Source organism: Cavia porcellus, unplaced genomic scaffold, assembly GCF_034190915.1.
Source record: "Cavia porcellus strain 051 isolate PalLab524CR breed Dunkin Hartley unplaced genomic scaffold, mCavPor4.1 scaffold_30, whole genome shotgun sequence".
In the NCBI taxonomy this organism is placed as follows: Eukaryota; Metazoa; Chordata; class Mammalia; order Rodentia; family Caviidae; genus Cavia; species Cavia porcellus.
The window spans coordinates 7,600,175-7,619,865 of NW_026947513.1; the positions used below are offsets into that span (position 1 = coordinate 7,600,175).

The 19,691-nt window shown below is 53.6% G+C and overlaps 1 long non-coding RNA gene across 3 annotated transcripts; it reads right to left on the minus strand.

Moving 5' to 3' along the window:
* Positions 1-2,684: 2,684 nt before the first annotated feature.
* Positions 2,685-17,781, minus strand: LOC134474057 (uncharacterized). 3 transcript variants are annotated; one of them, XR_010044642.1, is made up of 4 exons: positions 16,988-17,781; positions 16,440-16,608; positions 13,453-15,362; positions 2,685-6,399 (listed from the first exon to the last, which is right to left on the minus strand). It is a non-coding gene; the product is annotated as an uncharacterized LOC134474057 (long non-coding RNA). The 3 variants fall into 3 exon arrangements; XR_010044643.1 differs by lacking the exon at positions 2,685-6,399 and having other exon boundaries at positions 12,840-13,534; XR_010044641.1 differs by lacking the exon at positions 2,685-6,399 and having other exon boundaries at positions 12,840-15,362.
* Positions 17,782-19,691: the final 1,910 nt, after the last annotated feature.

Below are 19,691 nucleotides of genomic sequence, written 5' to 3' on the forward strand. Positions count from 1 at the left end.
CCTGGGGGGAAGTAGAAGCCCGGAAGGAGCCGCGGAGAGCGGACCGGTAGAGGCTTCGGAGCGAAGCACGGAAGGAGCCGCGGGGAGCGGACCAGAGGAGGCTTCGGCTGGGAGCGATCCCAGGGCAGGATGTACGGAGAGAAAATAAAAGAAAAGGTTGTCCACTGCCAGACTTTGTCGTGTGTCCTTCCTGCCGGCCGGGAGCGACATCGACAGGTCACTGCTCATCTGGAGCTCAAGATCAAGGCGAAGAAACGGGGGTTCCCTGGGGCCACAGTGTACCCTCAGCCTCACCCCTCAGGGACACCAAGGACAGGGCTTCTTGCTCTGACAAACAAATCCAGGCAGAGTGGTTTATAAAGCAGGAGAGGCCTGGTATGGAACGTGCCCGTCCTCATGTTGCTGACTTGTTCGGCCTCTGCTTGGGCCACATGAAGGCCCCTGCCCCACCCCAGCTCTCCTCGCCAGGAAGAGAGCAAAGCAGGACCAGAGTGGCAGGCTGTGGCCACGTGCCCTCCCTGAACCGCACAGTGAGGTTTTTCAGGAAACAACCCACTCTCCTCCGGCAAGTTTCTCAGCCTCCCGAGGGAGAAATCACCCTTTCCATCTGCAGTCTGGGCGAACGTTTGTCCCATAGGATTCTTGCTCTGAGTAGATAACCTCACGAGGTTCTCAGTCAGGGGGGGACTGGATATGGGTGGTACCATCACAGCTGCCACCTTTTCTTTATTTCCAGTTCTAGGCCTTGAACCCAGGGCCTTTTCACTGAACTGTAGCCCAGGGCCTTCTTATGTTTATATTCTGAGACAGGGTCTCCCTAAGACTCAACATTATCCAGGGCTGGGACCAGCCCTAGACAGTGCAGCCTTAGGTTTGAGCCCCAGAACTGGAGGGAAAAGCCGTAGACGGCTTTTCTGAATCCCGTTCTCCGTGGATCTGAAGTCCTGCTTATGGCAGGAATCGGGGAGATGTAAGAGGAGGCCATTTCCCTTCCTGATCAATCCCATCCTGGTATAGAACTGATTGGGGAAAGAAGGAAGTTCCTGAGTTAGAACTGGGTAAGAAGTCGGTACCCCCACCCCAGCTAATCAGAAAGTCCATAAAGAAAGCGGGGTTTGAGTTTTGATTTTATTGTTAAAGTTTTGTTACTGGTTTGTTTTTGACACGTAATCTTGCTATGTAGCCCAGGCTGGCCTCAGACTCAGAGAGATTCTCCTGCCTCAGCCTCCCAAGTGCTGGGATTACAGGTGTGTGCCACCAAACAGCTTTTGAGTTCTGATTTAAAAAAACATCAAAGAGGGGGCACATACCTATAATCCCAGGACTTGGGAGGCCAAGGCAGGAGAAGCCATGAGTTTGAGGCCAACCTAAATTACATAGCGAGAGATTGCCTTAAAAGGGGGGGGGGGTTAAAAAAAAGGTGTGCAGAGATAAAGATTTTGCCAAGCATGGGACCATCTCATCTAGGCAACTTCGCAGAAGCCTAGAGCCTCACCTGAGGGACACTTCGGAGCTCTGACACCATAGGCAGAAGCTGCCTGGTACCACCTGGAGCCCCCTGTGACCCACAATAGCCTGGAATGCCCAGTTTGCTGGCACAGTAGGGGCACTTTTGCCTTTGATCACTTCCACCCTTTCTAAGGTTCTCTGCGAATTCCTCCTGCATCCAGTTTCTCCTGGCAGCAGCCGAGCCCGGTTCCCTCTCTGCTCTGTGACTTGGCAGAGACTGGATTGTAATGATTATCTACTAGGCGGAGTCCTTTGCAGGCTTTGATAATAGGTCCATATCTGGCCAGATCGATCCTCATGGTGGGGTATGTTTAAGGGATTGTGGGGGCTTAATAACCTGGTCTTTGCAGTTCCCACCGAGAGCTGCACGGAGGCCCGGGGGGAGGCCGGGGGGCTGGGAGCCAGTGTATTTCTTGGGGAAAGGAAACAAGGAAACTCTGCATTGAGTCCACATCCCTGAGCGTTTGATCAGCCTGCAGAGACAGGAAAGCCAACAAAAGCCTGTAAATCAGTGTACTCTGCGAGCTCCTTGTATGGATGTCAGGACCACACGTGTGGGGTGTGAGTGGAATCGCGTGATGGGTGAGGCCAAGGGGGAGCAGCAGGGAGGACGCGCCGTGCAGGCTAAGGAGAGGACGTCCCCTCTTAGGACTCCGTCCCTCCTTCCCTGCCCTGTCTCCACGGCCTCTCCTAGCTCTGCTGCCCTGTCATTCGGTGTGCGAAGGTGAGGTGAGTGTTCAGCCCAGGGAAGTGGGGCACACCTGTAATCTCAGCTGTTCAGGAGGCTGAGGCAGGAGGACTGCAGTTTCGTGAGATCTTGTCTCAGAAAAGAAACACCCAAAAGGGCTGGTAATGTAGTTCAGCGTTACAGTGCACATGGATTCGAGTCCCCAGGACCACACCCTTGCACACACACATATGCAGGCACTTACCGAACACACTCACATGCAGATAAGGCCTTTGGGCTGTCTTTAAGGTATCTCCTGGGAAAGCCTCCCTTTCACACAGGAAAGTGCTTCTAGCTGTTTACACTTAGCAACTGTTCTTTTTCTTTGTTTTTTTTTTTTTTTTTTTTTTGTCTTTTTCCTTTTCATCGGTACCCGGGATCGAACTCACGACTGCCTGCTTGCAAGGCAGGCGCTTATGCCGCTGAGCTAAATCCTCAGCCCCCCCAGCAACAATTCTTGAGAAGCCTCTTTTCGGCCTGTATAGCAGTGTGGTTTTTGTTTTGTTACACCTTTGCTGATGGCAAATCTGAATCTTTTAAAGGTAGGTTTATGTTTAGAAACAGACACACCATTTGTGGTCAAATCTGGGGGCTCCCAGAGAACACCCACGCCTCGAGTCAGGTCGATTTTCATGAGTGGCTTGCAAACTGCCCTTAAGTGACCTTGGAGGGGGCACGAGCCTTCCGCACGCGGAAGCACCTGTCCAGAACTGAACTCTTCCCTCTGTGAGGGCTTCCGAGTGTTCATTCCCAAAGCCACTTGGATTACTCGCTAGTTAAACTTTATATTATTGAGTTACAGTAAATAGAAACTGATGAACTTATCTCCAACACCTTTTCTTAAAGACTGAAGTCTGAAGAAAGTCTGTGGCTCATATATTGCAAAACACAGATGTATTTGCTTTGTCACTCAGAGTGGACCTTATGACAGATTGGAGCCAGAACACCTCAAGTCCCCTCCAACGTCTCAGCTTCTCTTCAGGTTCCACTCAAGTGTTTGGTCTTGGGCAATCCAAAGGAAAGAGTCCTTCTCGGTTCGAGGTATGAACCAAAGCACTGGCCAGATGCCCACACACAGCTCCCTTGGGTCCCGAGAGTCCCAATGCTGCCCTGGGAAACTGCGGCAGGTGGGGAAACTGAGGCAGAACTGCAGCCTCAGGCGGCTGCGTAGCTTCAGCCCAAGGTCCAGACAACCCTGGTGGTGCTGTGGCTTCTAAACCTGCTGCCTTCACCCCTACTCTGCCCCTGCAGAGAGGCCCGAAGTGTGGACCCCAGCTGCCCTGATGCAGCCTCTGGGTCTGAGGTCCAGTTCCTGGGCTGCTTCCTGAGAACCCGGCTCCAACCGTGCCTCTCCTGTGTGTGGGTTACCAGGACACCGTTCCGTGCAAGCTTTCAGACAGCTCCGGGCATCCTCCCCTCCTTCTGGCCATAACTGCTGCCTCCTGTCCAGCACGTTTTTTACTCCCTGGAATCAGTTCATTCCAAGGTTGTTGCTAATTGTTTTATGGTTTGCTACTCCATGGGGTGGCTTCAAATTTGTTCTCAGCCAAGATCAAACACTTCTGGGCCTTCAGGATTTTGCAACTTAGAATTGTGAGTTTTCTGCTTGAGAGGGGAGTGGGAGGGGGACAAACAACTTTGGCACCTACCTGGTCCCATGGTCACCTGTTAAGTGACTATATTTCCTGCTGAAACCACTGCTCTGAGAAGGCAGGGCTCTCAGCTCCTTTTTAGCAAATCAATAGGTAAAAACCCTCATGGGTTTAAACTGTCTGGGCTGGGTGTGGTGGCTCACACCTGCAGTCCCAGCACTTGGGAGGCTGAGGCAGGAGGATCACTGTGAGTTTGAGGCCAGGCTGAGGCCAGATGCTGAGATTACAGGTGTGCACCACACGCCTGGCTGCACAGGTCATTTTAAAACCTATTTTCCAAGCATGCAGGTCAGCGGCCCCTGAAGGTGCTGAGCTTCAGGCTGCACGAGGCCTAGCTGTGCTCTGTGTAGCCGACAGCAGGACCCAGTCTCGGCATCCTCACCCCTAGCTGGTGACTTGGAGAGTGATGTGAGCCCTCGGACTTGGTTTCTTCTTTGCCAAGGGTACAGTAGTAATACCCTACACCTGGCTGTTTCTGGGCATGGGTTGAATTCCCTGGCCAGCAGGTCAGCATGCTCTGGGGCTACCCCCATTCCCTACTGATGGGCATGACTCTAAAATAGTTCCCCTGCGAGTCCAGTCCACACTAGCCAAAGGACCAGAAAGGTGTGTGTATAGAATCCTAGTGGCCACCACTTGCACTCGTTGGCACATCAGGTCAGTCTCGAGTGTCCCGGGGCCCCTGATCATGTCCTACCTCTGCCTTAGCCCGGAAGGCTTGCCCAAAGCAGGAAGTGGATTTCTTGTTACTGCCTTGACCACCTGGTAGACCTTGATCTCTCCGTGGTCCAGGCTGGCCTTGAACTCACTATGTAGCCCAGGGTGCCCTCAAACTCACAGTGATCCTCCTGCTTCAGCCTCCTGAGTCTGTAATTACAGGTGTGGGTCGCCTTGCCTGGCTCAAGAAAAGGCTTTGCCTGCTCAGGAGCTCCCCTCCCCTCAGCTTCCTCTCTTAGGCGACTGCACGGCAAGGTGTAGTCACTTTTCTTCTCTTTCCCTCCAGACTGTAACCCTGCGTCCCCTTCAACCCTTGCCCGGGTTCCAAGAGAGGTGCACAGAATAACTGAGCGGAGGTGGCACGGAAGAGCGCAGAACTGATGGGGAGACAGCAAAGGCAAGGAGGGGCTGACACCCACGACACCCCTGCTGTGACTGCCCCTGCCCTCCAGCGAGCTTTCAAACCCACCGCACTGCACAGGCCCTGGGCGTGGTGTGCAGGCCTGCAATCCAGTCCTCTAGGAGGCTGAGGCAGGAGCATCACACATTTGAGTCCAGATTGTGGCAATTTAGAGTCTTTGAGAGACAGACCGTGTCTCAAAAGATAATAAAGGGCCAGCGATGTGGCTTAGGGAGAAGGCCCTGGTTTCAATCCCCAGTGCTGCAACATACACAAATAAGTAAATAAATATTTTGTAAACAAATAAATTTGGGAATGGTTTGTACCGCACTTGGGCTCCTCAGCCACAGCCACTGAGGGTCAGCCCCAGGAGTATCTGACTAGGTCTGTTGCATGACAAAGAGCAAGAACTCCTGTCCCTCCAGCAAGGATAGCTGGTCTCCGGCTGTGTGCAGCGCAAGACAGTGCAGAAGCACCCAGAAAGCTGGGGGGGGGGGGGCTGAGGCCCCATCTGGAGCCTGGAAACCTGAATCTTCATGTTGGGTTTGTGTCATGGGGCCACGGGGGTTCTTCCCATGTGCGTGGTCCTCCCCAGCTGCTTGTGCCCCTTGAGAAAGATGAGGTGCTCTTTCCCAGGGGAGTCCTGGCATCCAGCTGGGGAGCCCAAGGTAGTGTGCTTGCCTAGCAGGCTCAAGGCTCCTGGATGGAGCCTTGAGCCTCGTGAAAGGAGCACGGGGTACATGTGGGGTCCGGTCCATGGTGTTACCCCAGATACAGACTCAGTACGAGGAACAGACCACCCCAGGCCCCTGATGGGGGTGTCAAGGGGCATGCAGAAGGATGGTCCCTTGGACCAACCCCTCCAGCTCCTCTCCCTGCTGCAGGGCTCCTCACAGGGGTGAAGCCCAGACCTGCCTGTCCCCACTGCGCTGCTGGCCCTGGGCATCATTAACATCAGCACATCTGTCACCTGCCCACAGACCCATTGTCAAGAAAGAAAAACAATAATTCCAAATCTCAGACAGGAGTTTTGCAGATAGATGAGGTAATTGATATGAAGTAGGTTGGGCTCCCTGGGAAACAGAAGGTGCCATAAACTGAGGCTTTCCCAGTGGATGGACCCTCACACCAGTAACTCACCATGTTCACGAAAACCCCAGGCCCGCAGGCCTGGGCAGGCTGCTGTCTGAGTTCAAGAATGCAATATGTGCCAGAGTGCAGTCCTGGCCGAGCTGATGGAGCCCAGCCTCGGGGCGCACCAGCACACAAATGCATCTGCATCCGAATGGTCTCCAGGCCTGTGCCGGCATTCTCCAGCCCCGGGTGGATAACTTTTAACTCAACTCTGGAGTCCAGGATTCGGTTCTTTCCGTCAATCCAAACAGCCCGAGTTGCTAGGAACCATGAAAGAAGGTCAGCTGCAGTTACCAAGCCAGCTGCCCGAAAAGAGCAGAGCAGAGCGGCCGGAAGGGCTTGCTGTGTTGGAAACTGTCCTCTTGCCGGTGCAGGCGCAGCGCGGGGAGATGGCGCTGCGTGGCCACTGTGGTCCCCTGCGTGGGGCCGCTCTCCGCTGCAGGGTGCACTTGGCCCAAACTCGCTTTGCGGAGCCTGTCTCTTTTCCTACCTTTAATAAAACTTTGCTGCTGTTAAAAAAATATTATATTCCCCGAGGGAGACTGGCACACGTGCGTAACACGTTTTCCTCTCTGCCTTCACGGCTTAGTCCCTTTCGCTGCTACAAAAGATCTCTCCCCTGGTTTCATGTTACTTGCCTTTTGTTTTGCTCTTATAATTTGGGTCCTCATATTGGAGAAACGCGGGATAGTTAAGCTGCATATCTGATGCATTCCATGTAACGTTATGATCTCGGGGTGCATCCGCTTTCCTACCAATGACCCGTACGGGTGGCCGGTACAGCTCCCCCCTTGCACGGCCTGCACTGGCTTCACCCACTCACTGCTGCTGAGATTTAGGGTTACGAATGACACAGCTGTAAGCACGGTATCCATAGAGTCACTGTAATAGGATGACTTTAACTCTTTCAGGAAGATACCTGGAAGCTGAAGAGCTGGGCAGAATGAAATTTCTACTTTTGAGGAATCTCCGCACTGATTCCCTTAGTGGTTGTACCAGTTTATGCTTCCATCAACAGTGTAGAAGGGTCCTTTCCCCCCAAAGCCTTGCCAGCACCCCTCCCTTCCTCCCTCCTTTTGTCTCCCTCTCTCTCTCTCTCTCCTTCTCTCTCTGTCTCTGTCTGTCTGTCTCTCTGACACAGGGTCTCACTACATAATTCAGACCTGCCCTTGAACCATGCCATCCAAGCTGCCTACATGGTGTGGCAGGTGTGTGGCACCACGGCTGGCCAGCGTTTCTTAATTTGCTGTCTGGATGATGCCACTGTTTCCGGAGTAAGATGCAATTATCACTTATTGATCACCTTTCGGCCAGGAATGACAAATCTTCAGGAGCAGTATATTTTTATGCAAATGTCCATACTTTTTCCAACCCATTCTGACCCGGCTTTCCCCAGATTGCTCCTGTACCCCACCTGTGGCCATGGAGCCCCGCTTTTCTGTAGTCAGGACCCCCGCTCCCCTGCATGGTCCACAGTGCTGTGTGTGTGCAGCTCTCTCTGTCTCTGTTTCTCCTCAATGTCTGTCTGTCTCTTTCTGTGTCTCTGTTTCTTTCTCCGTCTCTGTTTCTCTCTGTTTTGGTCTCTCGATGTCTCTCTCTCCCTCTCTTTGTACCGTTTCTCTCTTTCTGTCCTTCTCTGTCTGTCTGTCTCTGTCTCTGTCTCTCTGTCTCTGTCTCGGTGGTCTCTCTCTTGCTCTTTCTCTTCTCCACCTCGCCTCTGGCCGGCAGAACCCATGCTGCACTCTGGGTCTGCACTGCTTAGATTTGGGCTCCTCCAGTCCAGGTCTGGACCCACACCCCAAGGCCAAGGCCACCCCATCTGACTCCCAGCCTCGGCCTTAGCAGAGCTGGCCCCAGCATGGCCCACATTCTTCTGTGGCTGCCATGTGCCCAATGGCAGCGGTGAACACATGGAGCTGTTGATATTTATTTTGTTGCCCTGAGTGGGGAAACTCAGACAGATTCCACGAGTAGGTGACTTTCTGTCTACCCCAAGACCCCTCTTCCTAGTCTCCTCCTCTTCTCCTTGATCTCAAAACCCACAGTCTTGTTTGGTTTTTTGAGATAAAGTCTTGCTATGTAGTTCAGGCTATCCTTGAACTGTGTAGCCCAGCCTGGCCTTGAATTAGCAGAAGTCCTCCTGCCTCAGCCTCCTAGAGTTCTCCACGCCTGGTTTATACTTACATTTTTGCTTCAGTCCCCCTAAGGCTTGAGTGTGTGTGTGTGTGTGTGTGTGTGTGTGTGTTCTAAATTTGTCTGCCAGCATACTAAATTGAACTTTCTTTGATTTGTCCTGTGGCAAAATTCCCATTAGTTCACACTGTCACTGTGGTCCCCTCTCCAGTCACCCACTGTTGCTTTGTGCAGGCTAAGGACTCAGCAGCTTTTGTGCATGGTCAACCGCCTTGGGTGCTAGGTCGCTGGCCTCTGGTCCCTTTTGGAATTCATGAACTCCGAACCAAGGCTACGGCTTCAGGAGTGGAGTCGTTTCTGGGGAGTTTGAGCCACGCATGGTAATGGTGGCTCCCTGACGTTATTTAGAATCCAAAGCCTCCTGTCCAGAGTCTGCTCTGGCTGTGGCTCCCAGCTGGAGGCCGTTCCTGCAGGAAGTCCCCTTCCCCCCAGGAGGGGGAAGCCACAGTCTGTCCTTGGCACCTGTCCCTCTGCGGTGGCCACAGGCCTCTGTGTAAGCTCCGCAGGCCCTTCTAGTCCGGAAAGTCCCGCTTCTTTCCCGGCCCTGGAATCTGCACTTTGCCTTGTTAAGGCCCTCGTGACTGAGTGGCTGTCAGCACCTCCCAACTGCTCACCTGTCCTCCCCTTGCAGCGGGTCCCTTGTGGGGACACGGGGAGCCGGCGCCTGCACTCTGTCCAAATGGACAGTCACTGTGCTCAGCCCAGCCTCCCTTGGCCGCTCCACCTCCCACCGCTCTGAGGTCAGTTTTTAATCCGCTTGCAAAGTCTGACCTCCTCCGTGATCCACCGTAGTTCCAAGATCATGTGAAAGCCAGGATGTCAGCGGGAGGTTGGGCCACCAGGGGCACCTGACCCAAGGCCAGCTCCCTGCTTCCGGTCTCCTGCCAGAGACGCTGTGTTCAGAGGAGTTGTTCATTACACAGTCCTTAGAGGACTTAAAGTTAAAAAAACATTTTTTTTTTTTTGCCAGTTCCAGGAACGGAAACCAGGGCCTTTGCACTGAGCTCCACTCCCAGCCAGTTTCAATGTTTTTGAGACAGGGTCTCACTAAGCTGGTAAGTCGTGGACAGAATTTGTGATTCTCCTGCCTCAGCCTCTCAGATTGCAGGGATTACAGTTCTACCCCAGCATGCCTGGCTCTGTGTGATACATTTTTAGGACATGTTTAATGTACCAATATTGTTCACAACCACACCTCATTCCTTCTTCATACCCGGAGAGCAGAGCCTGTAATTGTTTCTAGCACCGAGGCTCAAACCCAGAACCCTGAGTGTGCCAGGAAAGTGCTGTACCAGTGAGCTACATCTCACCTTGCAGTGGCTCTTTGCTTGTTGATTGAGATGGGCTCTTGGGTCCTCGCTGTGTTACCCAGGCTGCTCTCTGACTCCTGGGCTTGCTTGTCTGATCCTCGAGCCTCAGCCTCACAAGGGCTGGCTGGGTTTACAGTGTGTGTCACAACGTCCACCTCCTTCAACTCTCATATTCTTCACAGTTTGTCTGAAATAACCTTGTCATGTGGCCTATTTTTTTTTCTGTTATTTTTCTTTGTTTCTTCTTTTTAAGGCTCCCATCATGTAGTCCAGGCTGGCCTTAAACTCCTGGTGAACCTCCTGCCTCAGCCTCCCAAGACTTGGGAGCGCACATATGCAGCACCACGCCCATCCTGCCTGATGCTCCTCTCTGTGGAGGCAGAGCCAGGACCAGTTCCAGAAACCCTCATAGACCTTGACCACACACTGCACCTGCCCCCGCACCTACCCGGGCCGCTGTAGAAAAGGGCGGCGGTTACCGGCCACAGTCCCTTCCTTATTTTGCAGGAAAGGATCTTAAGGACACAGAGCAATCCCTGCCCACCACAGCCGTGTCCTGGGATGTGGAATAGGCAGGCCTGGCCCAGAGGGAAGCGGGGAAGGACTGCAGAAGGCCTGGGGCTGGACCCATGCCTAGGACAGTGAGGTGGTGCCTGGCTTGGCCCCAGGGAGCGCGGGCCCAATGTCTATGTTGGTCTGGTCGACAGCAGGACAAAGCTGCTTCCCAGGGCCAGGAGCAGGCAGGAGCCGCCAGCAGCTCCAGAGAGCTGGGTCTCCCCAGTCCGCTAGGCTCCTTGAGTCATGGGAGCTGGGGCTCCGGGTTGCTGAAGGGGTGCTCACGGGGCCTGACCCTTGCTGCTGGGCAGCTTCCCGCATCACCTGGGCACTGCCTGCTCCCACTGTTTTGGGGACAGACAAGTTCATCTCTTGAGCTGGCCACCTGGCCAGAAGGATGCGACATGGTGGAGAGGGCTGACCAGGGAACAGTCTCTACTGAAGGAACCGCCAGCCCCTCCTGATGTGGCAAGGAGCCTGGTCCTGTCTATAATCTCCACTCTCTGGGAGGCCGAGGCAGGAGGATAACAAATTTAAGCCCACCCTGGGAAGTTTAGTGATTTAGGGAAATCCTGTCTCAAAACAAGAAGATTCCCAGGTATGTGGCACATGCCTGTAATCCCACCCTTGGGAGGCTGAGGCAGGAGGATCACCACAAGCACGAGGCCAGCCTGGGCTACACAGTGAGTTAAAGGCCAGTGTAAACCACATAGCAAGACCTTGTCTCAAAAAACCAAACCAAACTGCAGTGTGACACAAGCCAGAGAGGGTATTCAAGGTGAGGGAGTCTGGCCTGATTTGGGGTGTTGGTAGTGTGACTTGTGGCCGCCAGGTCAAATTTCAGGCTCCTCTGCTAGCATTGCCCGAGATGGACAGACACAGTGTCCTAAACTGCTTTCCTGTGAACGCCTCTACTCTAGTGGGCGAACCGGTTTCTCTTCCTCCTGGCACAGCTAGAAACAGGGTGCCCGGAATTTGAACACGGAAAGGTGTCTGTCCGGAAACAGGCTACTCAAGCCAGTTATGTATAAAATTCCTGAGAAGTGTGGCCAACAACAGGTGCAAAGGGGGCAGGGGCCTAAACTGGACTTTGAAATGCAGCTGGAGGCAGTGACTTGCTGGGGATAATACCACCGCCTCGGAGGCTGAGGCAGGAGGGTCTATTTGAGTTCCTTCACCTCGGAGGTGGCCCTGGCTAGACGGTGGGTTCAAGACCAGCCCGGGTTACACGGTGAGACCCTGTCTCAGAACAAAAAGGCCCTGACTGAGAGGAGGCAGGTGTCGATGATCTCAGAGGCAGGGTGTGAGCCAGTGGAAGCTTTCCACTCACTTGAAGGCCATGGTAATGCACTGTTTGAGGGGTCCAGGCGGAAGGGGAGGCCCCAAGGGAGCTCAAGGGGAGGACCCAGGGGTGGGGGGGGGCCTGCGAGGCTGGGAGCAGGGAGGGCCTGGAGCTGCCGGTGCAGAGGGAGACACTGAGGAGCCTGGCACTGACAGTGAAGGGCACTGGTGAGGGGAAGGCTGGAGACCACACAGAAGGCCGGTGGGCGTTGCAGTGCTGGTGGTAGCAGGGGGCAGGGCAGGGCGTCTGCAGATACAAGAGGTTCCAGGATGCGGGGCAGGGGAGGCTGAGGTCCACACAGAGGACACATTCGGTGGTGTGGATGTCCTGCTACAAGACGGAGCCAGAAGGAAGCACATGTCCAGCACCTCACCATTGCCCCCAAGCCTCTGCATCCAGGAAAAATATTTAACAAACTGGGTGCGGGGCACATGCCTGTCATCCCAGAAGTTAGGAGGCTGAGGCAGGAGAATCCCATGAGTTTGCAGCCAGCCTGAGCTACATAGTGAGACCAACCAATCGACCAAACAAACAAAAATCTTTTACACCCATGCAGCTCAGAGTTATTTCCTTTCCCCAGAGCTCAGAGTCAGGGTTGCCCAATCCATGTCCTGTGGTCCATGGCTTCTGTGGCAGTGCCCTGCTCACAGAGGTGCAAGTCTCCAGGGCTCCAGGGCCAATTGCATGGGTGTTTGTGTGCCTGTGTGTGTTCAAGACAGGCTCTCACTCTGTAGCCCAGGCTAACCTTGAACTTGTAGTAACTCCTGCTTCAACCTCCTGAAGGCTGGGATTAAGGCACCCGCCATCACGCCCGGCTGTTGGAGAACGGTTGACTCAGGTACTGAGGTTGGAAGAGGATAATAGAGAGAGGCTGGGGGATTGAGGAAGAACCCAGCAATTAAAACCTGCAGTTCAGCAGAAAAAAATCAGAAGTTGGAGAAGCAGGTCACCGAAGAGAGCCCATATTTACCTTGGAGGCCACCCGAGAGCCACCTGGAACATGGATCCTGCATGGCCCAAGGAGTGGGTGGGGGAGGATAACATGTCCAGCATCTGAGAACGCGATGACCAGGCCTGGGGCTGTGTGACAGCACTTGGCAGCCTGCGTACAGCCAGCAAACGTCCTCAGCTGCCACAGCCCCTGGGCCCTGTGGGTGGGCACCTGTTACCTTCCTGAGGGCTGCTGGTCTACCTCACCCTACCTACACCTCCCAAGCTGCGTGAGCCCCGAGCGAGCCCTGCTGACTCCCACTTGGGCCTCAGAGTTTCATAACTCCTCTTCTGTGTTTCTGCAGCTGCAGAAATGACTCGGGCTGACTGTGGAAAATGGAGAAATATGAAAAAGCAGGAAATCCAAAACCGTACCATGCACTGTGACTGCAGCTCAGGCCTAGGGACTTAAGCCACCAGCACACACCTTTCTCTCTGTCGCTGAATCTAGGTTTCTATCATATTTTGGATCAGACTATTTACAGCTTTGTATCCTGGCTTATTCAGGGGACATGCTATCTGCTACTACGGCTTACAGTATTCCACCACATTGCAATAGTTGGGTTTCTTTTTCTTTCTTTCTTTCTTTTTTTTCTTTTTGAGATGGGGTCTCACTATATAGTTCACGCTGGCCTTGAACTCATGATGATACTCCTGCCTCAGCCTCCTGAGTACTGGATGACAGGCATGCGCCACCATGCCTACCTGCAACAGCCGAGAAAAGTCATTTTATGCAAAATTACTTATAGGACTAGAAAATTTTAGGCTCTCAGTAAAAAAGGCTGTTTTCTTTTTCTCCTGGAAGGTCGACCTTTGAGTTGCTTCTTTACAGTCATGAGGGCACAGCTCTGAAAGTCAAATGTTACTGAACAAATTCAACACTGTATGGTTCAAAAGTCACTAACAAGCAAAAGGGAACTCACGTTGCGTGTAGGTGCAGGGCTTGCATACTGTTCATTCCAGGCATGAGAAGGGACGAAGAAACTCGAAATTCACACTCGTACCCTGTGTGACATGGGAAGATGTCTGTGACGGGGTGAGGTGGGAGACTCGGTTAGACACTGCTTGCTTCCTCTACACCTGCAGGCGTTTATACATCCAGACTGCTCCCGGCTCTCATTCTTCAGAAGAAAAGGAAAGAGCCCCTCACCAGGGCACAAATAGCAACTGTAATCGTCACCTCCCAGAGAGGCTTCTTGTAGGAATTTAAGTAACTTCCTCCTGCCAGAAATAGAGGTGCGTACCTGTAATCTTGGGTTGCTGGAGGCTGAGGCAGGAGGATTACCATGAATTCAAAGCTAGTCTAGGCTGCATAGGGAGACTCTATAGAGAGAGAGAAAGAGAAACAGAGAGAGGAAGAAAGAAACTGAGAGACAGAGAGAAAGAAAGAAAGAGAAAAAAGAGGAGGTCTCTTCTGTTATTATTTTGCCATCGGGGGATTGAACCTGGGCGCTCGCACTGAGTCACATCCCCAGCCTTTTAAAGTTTTTTATTATTTTGAGACAGGGTCTCACTAAGTTGCTAAGTGGCCCAGGCTGGACACAAACCTTCGTCCTCTCGAGTCAGCCCACTGGAATTACAGGCACACACTACCAAACTCAGCTGATCACGGTATGCATTTTACTATGCCACTTATCTGAGAGGAAGGCCCTGTCACCCCAGAGATACAGTTCAGAGCTGGGTTTCTTGTTTGTGATGACACCGGGTCTCACTCTGTTGTTCAGGCTACCTCAAGCCTGCAGAATCCCCTGCCTCAGCCTCCCGAGTTCTGGGATTACGGGCGTGTGCCCTATGCCTGGTCACAAAGCTGGGTTTTCCTTACACTGCCCTTGCCCACTGCCCACTTCTGCTCTGATTCTAATTCTTGCCAGGCAGCAGCACTTTAAATCAAGACGGCTAGTACACTGCCACCTTTCCTGCCATCACCATCATTTTCATCTTTTCTGATATCACATATCTTTCAGATGCTTTAGGATTATATAAAACAGAAGCATTAGATAAAGAAAACACTGAATCAGAACAAGAGCAGAGAAGGAGCCAGGCGTGGTGACACGGGCCTGCAATCCCAGCACCCTGGAGGCTGAGGCAGGAGGACCACTGTAAGCTCAAGGCCAGCCTGGGCCACATTTCGAGACGCTGTCTCAGAGAACCAAATCCAAAGCCACTGTGGATGGTGCACACCGGAGACGGCGGAGGGGAAACCGCTGGGGTGTGAGCGCAGCCTGAACTGCACAGTGAGATCCTGTCTCAAAAAACAGACAAACACTTTTTAAAAAACGAGAAGGAAAAGAAATAGTCTTCACAGCTGCCCACAAGAGTGCTGTTCAAGACTTCCTGTCTTGCAAATGCAGAAAGCCTAACTCAAAGTAGCTTAGGCAAAAGAAATGAGCAAACGTATTAATAAGGAACCGAAATCTCGAGATCTCGGTTTCTTTGCATCACTCAGCAATCCAGTCTTCTCTATCACCCTCAAACTCAGGTGAGGACTCCTGAGGTGGGTGGGTGGGTGTCATCCCCAGCTCTCAAGGGGCTGAGACACAAGGATCTGAAATCCTTGAACCCAGATTGGGACTGAATTGGGAACCCAGAGTGACTGAAACTCTGATTTTAAAATAAAAAATAAAATAAAATACTACTAATAAAGGGCTGGTGACAAGTCAGCGTGAAGGTCCAACTTTAATCAATCCCCAGGGTAATTCCTAAGAGTCAGCTCACATCCTGCCAGGATCCAGTTCACCAAGCAAGCAAGCAGCTGAAATTCCAGCCAACGTCTGATTCACCTCTTGCCAGAGCGACTGCCTCTGAACACAGTTGGGCCTGGCCCACGTCACCTCTGAAGTCAAGGATGATACTTTGCTCAAATGTGTGGGCCCAGTAGGGCGTGGTGGCCCACATCTATGATCATAGCCCTCCTAGGAGGCTGAGGCAAGAGGATCCCCAGCCTGTGCTACATAGTCCAAGACAGCTCTAACTTCACAGCGTGACTCTGTCTCAAAACGACACAATCTGAAAGTGTGTGTGGGCTACAAGCAGGGGGGTGGGTGGAGGGGTGGCTTCCTCTAGGCAATATGGGCTCTGCTGCCACCTGGGAAAGGCGCACAAGGCTGTCCTGCCCCACCTTTTCTTTGTACTTGGTTTCAGGACACGGGGTACAGGGCAGCATTGTGTGGGGCAGGGGCTGCAGGTGACCCCAGAGCCACTCTCCCTGCTGCAGCCCCGCAGTGGTTTCAGGGGAACCCAGCAGCTGGAATTGAACCCGCCAAGGGGTCTGCACCCACACAGTTGCACACTCCGTGACCTGAGCGGCCCAGTGGCCCAAATGAAGGCCAGGCAGTGGACTATGTGGGGAGCTGCAGCCGGCTCCACGTGGCCTGCGGCCCGGGTGACCGAGTGGCCCTTGTGTCCTTGCAGGAAGTGTACAGGACCTCCCAGGACCCGGGACTCAGGCGCCCCTGTCTGCACGGTCACTTCCTGAGTGGTCTCATCTGAAGTGGCCTCTGCTTGTGTCCAAATGGGGCCACTGGAGCACAACTCTGTGACGCTGCTCCAGCCATGGGACAAACTTGGCCTGGATGCTGGTTTGCTTTGGTTTTCATCTTTTAAGACAGAATTTTTCTGTGTAGTTCAGACTGAGCTAGAACTCATCCAGTAGCCTAGACCAGCCTCAAACACAAAAAGATCTTGCTGTCTCAGCCTCCTAGTGCTGGAATGAGAGGCAAGCGTGGGCCGCCACATCCAGCCCCAGCCCTGTTTCAAGCTGGAGATGTAGGTCCCTTGGTCACTCGGGTTCCCCATTCCCACTCTGCCTGTGTCCTGAAACACCGCCCCCAGCAGAGCCCAGAAAGTGGAAGTCTGTGCATCTGTAGAGGCAGGACCAGCTCCATCCCCACAGGGATGTTCGAGCACTCACCAGCTGTTCGGGACAAGAGTGCAGGCAAGCACCTGTGAGCATGGGTAGATCTGCGAGCGCTCCTGGGACACCAAAGCAGGGTGCCTGCGAACTCCTGATGGGTGGGTGGCCGTTGGGTATCCAAGATACAGAGGCCAGCGCACACACACAGAGGCTGCAAGGGGAGGTCCTTGGGGGAGGAAGAAGGGGTTAAACTGGTAAAGGAAGCCAGATACGGTGGCACAAGTCTGTAATCCCTGCTCTCAAGAGGCTGAGACAGGAAGATTGCTGTGAGTTCCAGGCCAGCCTGTGTTACATAGTGAGTTTAAGACCATCCTGAACTACAGGTGAGACCCTGTCTCAGAGACCAAACAAACAGCTGGGCGTGGTGGTGGCAGGCCTGTGATCTCAGCACTTGGGAGGCTGAGGCAGGAGGATCTCTGGGGGTGGGGTTTGAGAACGGACTGGGTTACAAAGTGAGTTCAAGGCCAGCTTGAACTGTATAGCCAGACCATCTCCAAAAGAAAAAAAGAAAAACAAACGCCCAGCAATCAGAAGGCAACCCATACCTGGGCCTGGGGTGAGAGTACAGCTTGGCTGGCCTCAACGACAGAATGTCAGATGCCACCTCTGCCCCGACCTGCCACGTGGAAAAGCAGGAAGTGACCGGAGTAAGCAGCCTCGGCCTGTGTCTCTTTGGGTGAGAGTCCGGCTCCCAGCAGCAGCTGTGAGAGGGCCAGTGACAGGAGGAAACGCTTGTTAGTCAGCGGCGCGGGGTTGGGTGACACCGGGATGTGGGAGAGGCCGCTTTCACAGGCCTGCGAGGGCAGCCGGTGGGTGGCCTGGCGGAAGGGCCGGGCCTGCTGGTCTGGGGCCGGGCCCATCGGCTCAGGGAGTCTGGATGGGCTGCGCGGGGTCAGCGTTCCCAGGGTGGACACCGATGGGCGTGTCCTGACGCCGGGGGACTGTGGGTCCGTCCCGCATCTCTTCTGGCCATCACTCAGTGTCGCGCGTGGCAGCCCTGCGTCCCGCCGCGTGCAGTGGGCAGCAGGCAGGGGTCGGTCAGCCCGATGGTGGCAGACATGGCCCTGCGATCTAACGAACGACAAGGTTAAGACGGGAACGGAGAATGGGAGCAGCTCCTGAGGGACAGGAGGGGTCCCCAAGGGGCGCCCCACGCGCCCACGCGCCCACTTCTCTGAGGAAGTGTTACAGAGCAAAGTCGGAAGGGGCAGGTACAACCCGGGCCACAGCTATCATCAACCAATAAGATGGCAAGGAGCGTCGCTTACGTCACATTGAGCCAATAGTGACGCGGGCCTGTGGCTGACGTCATCACCCTCGGTGGGCAACCTGGAGTCCTGCTTTTGGTCTCGCTGTGAGAAGATGGCCACGCTCTATGACAGTGGTTATTTCTAGGGAAAATCTCACAAGGGCAGTCCTCGTCTCCAGCTTCCAGTCCCCCCTTGGGCAGTGTGTAATCTGGCCATTGTGACTGCAGTCTTCAGATGCGTCTCCGGCCACAGCTGTGACGCACCCACATGCTCTGCACGGACTCCTGGGTCCCTGCTTTGTGCGACGGCCTGCGCTGTTTCTGCCTGACTTAGCTGTCTGCAGTAGGACTGCTCTGCACCTCAGGGCTCCTTCTTCTGGGCACCCAGAGGTGTAGGAGCCTGAGAGATGAAGCCCTGGGGACTCGTCTGGCCTTGGTGTCCGGCTGCAATCCATGGCCCTGGTCTCCCGGGCAGCCTCTCCGGCTTCCTTCATCCTCTGACTTGGAGTGGCCAAATGACTCCTGCTTCCTGGGGTGAAGTACCAGGCAGAGTTCAAGTTTTTGTTTTTGTTTTTAAAGACAGAGTCTCACTGTGTGGTTCATGGCGAATCCTGCCTCAGCCTTCTGAGCACTGGGATTCCAGGCGTACACCATCGAATCCCACAGGGTTCAGGCTGAAGTAGATTTTTCTGCCTGGAGGAGATTCCTAGTCTTTGGCCTCCAAAGGGCACTGAGCAAGCACAGGGATATTGTGAAAGCCATCGCCTCCCGACTCAGGCTTTATTTCCCAACAAATGTACACAAGGACCCAGTTCAGCTCCTGATGAGGGGCTCTGTCAGATGCTGTGTGTCCTACTCAGTCCCAATGACTATGCACTTTTAAGACAATGTAGTCAATGGCTGTGGAGGGACCCAGCCTGAGAGGACAGGCGCTTGCAGGGGCACTGCCTTCCCCTCAAGGGAGAGAAGAGGGCAGAACTAAGCCTGCCTGACCCTCCTCTGTTGCTCCAGGCAGGACCAGGGCTCAGGGCAAAAGAAAATGAAAGTCCTTTGTAAATTTATTATAAACAGGATACCCCAGCCCTTTGGAGGCTGAGGCAGGAGAACCCTGTGATGAGGCCAGGCTGGGCTCCATAGTGAGTTCAAGTTTGGCTTGAACTACAGATTTAGACCCTGTCTTAAATAAAAAACAAAAACAAACAAAAAAACAGTAGTGAGAAAGACATTTGGTTTTTTCTTTTTGGTTTTTTTGAGACAGGGTCTCACTATGTAGTGCTGGCTGGCCTTGAACTTCTGGAGTTCCTCCTGCCGCAGCCTTGAGAGTGCCAGGATCACAGGGAAGAGCAGGCCTAGGAGAAGGAAAGGAAGCAGCCAGGGCTGGAGGCTGACTGCTGGGATGGAGGGGTGGGCTCTAAGGTTCAGAAGATTGGCAGATGAATGACTGACCCTGGTGTGGGCCAGATGAATGGACAGGTGGAGAAAGCTGATTAGGAGGACCGATCTTGCAGGTAGTCACTCTGAAAACCAATGAAGATGTCCGAAAGCAGGGTCCCACCGATGCTGTCTCTCCTGCTCCCTGCCGGTTCCCTGCACAACAAAGGAATCACCAACAAGCAGGACGGAGTCCAAACTACTTGGGATGCTGAGGCAGGAAGATTGCAAATCCCAGCCCAGCTCAGTGACAATGAGATCCTATTTCAGAATAAATAAAAACTGGCTGGGGGTGTAGCTCAGTGCAGAGGCCCTGGGTCCAATCCTCAGTACCAGGAAATAGAGAAAAAATAGAGAAATAGCTCAGTGGTACCCAGCACTTGCCTGGGTTCACCCAGCCATGTGGGGCTCACCTGCGATCCCAGCACTCAGGAAGCTAAGGTTTGAGGCCAACTTGGATTCACGGTGAGCTGAAGTCCAACCTGGAAAACGTAGTGAGACCCTGTCTAGAAACAACAAAGCAGATCTTGGAAACAACCCAAGTGCCAGTCCATTGGTGAGTGGATAGA